The sequence below is a fragment of the Rhyacophila brunnea genome, unplaced genomic scaffold (genome assembly GCF_057557595.1).
Source record: "Rhyacophila brunnea isolate RB1 unplaced genomic scaffold, BYU_Rbru_1.0 scaffold_87, whole genome shotgun sequence".
Classification (NCBI taxonomy): Eukaryota; Metazoa; Arthropoda; class Insecta; order Trichoptera; family Rhyacophilidae; genus Rhyacophila; species Rhyacophila brunnea.
Window position 1 is genome coordinate 130,873 of NW_028233358.1, and position 1,793 is coordinate 132,665.

Genomic DNA, 1,793 nt, shown 5'->3' on the forward strand with positions numbered 1-1,793 from the left:
ATGTATTCTTCTGGTTTTAATTTAAATACTCCTATATGGTAATTTATGTGTGACTTTGCATGTTCATTAATGGCTTTAAATATATTCCCTGCATTAAGTTTAGTCTTACATAAATTTATTATTCGATTTAATATTTGTTCTGCAATTATATTTTTAGTTTCTTGCTTTAGCTCTGATTTGCTCTTTTTAATTACCCTAAGATATTTGTGGGCTGCTGGGCTTTCTATAAATGTTGCTACATCTGCACATATTTCATGGTTAGTGGCTAATTTGTTTTTGTTTATTTCAAGGCCTACTGCATTAAAGAAGGTTAGTGTTTCGTCTGATATGAGTGCAAGTGTTTCAGGAGTTTTTGTTATTAATTTAAGGTCATCCATGAAGAGTAGGTGATTTGTTGTGTATGAGTTATCATCTTTCAGTACACTTACCCCTGGAAAGCGTTCATTATATTTTCTGCTTAATGGATCAATACATAAAACGAATACAAAGGTTACAGACTGTCTCCCTGTAGCATTACTTTTTTTTTTATTAATTATGATTTCTCTCCATTTAACCTTAACGATATACTCCATTTACTTGTAATCTTGTTTATATAAGATGTTATCCATGCTGATAGATTCAAATTTTCAATACATGCATAAGGTAGTTATATTTTATTGAGTCAAACGCCTTTTTTACATCAATCTACGTTGTATATAAATGATTTCACTGCTCTTTATTTATCGTAATATTTATAAGAGCTTGTTCTTTTGCTCCTTGAACGCGCCTTATTGTCCCTAACTGATTTTCTGCGATTAATTCCATTGTCTCTACTTCATACTGAATTATTTTTGAGACCGCTTTTGTCGTTAATTTATATAAATTAGACATACATGTTATTGGTCTAAATTCATTTCCTATCTTTGCATCTTCTTTTGGTATAAGGTATGCAGTGCCTGAAAAAAACCATTCTTTCTGCTTTTTATATACTAAACATAATGATATAATAATATTAATTATATTTAAACCAATTTTTTATATGATAAAACCACATTTTTTTTTACGGCATAAATTGATGTAATAAATTTTGATGTTATCGGTATTTTCATGCATACTACACTGTGGTTAATTCTTAACAATACATATATTTCGAACAACTACGGGTGTCTTTAATATAGATGTCTTGTCCCAAATCCAGAAATTGGAAAAAATTAGAAAAAAAGTAATCTAAAATATCACAAAAATGTCTGATACAACGCATTCTATAGCAGTTTTATAGATTAAAATTTACAATGGGATTTGACGCATTTTTTGCTTTTATACAGAATTTTCATGTAGGCATCAAAATTATTATACTCTAGTGTTCTAATATACTAAAAATTATCACATTATTATTCTAAAGTTTGACATAAATATGCATATTCCGTAAATAAGTATCATGTTATAAAAATAACAGGTTTCTAAAAAAAAAATTAAAATTTATTATTTTTTTATAAGTTACTATAACAATAATAGTCTACAACCTATAATCGGATTCTGTAATTCAAACAACTAAAAAATAACAATTTATTCCTATAAAATTTAAAAAACATAATAAAAAAAGTTTTAATTTTTCGATAATTTAAATATGTAAAACACATTTTAATTCATGGTATTACTATTAAAATTTATGAAACTGTATATACATCAATCCCAATCTATTATGATAAATTTTAATTCTTTTCTATTCTTCACTCCGAAACGTTGTACTTTATAAACTAAATAAAATATATACTTAATTAATACATCTCAAAATATATGTATAGAAAATACTA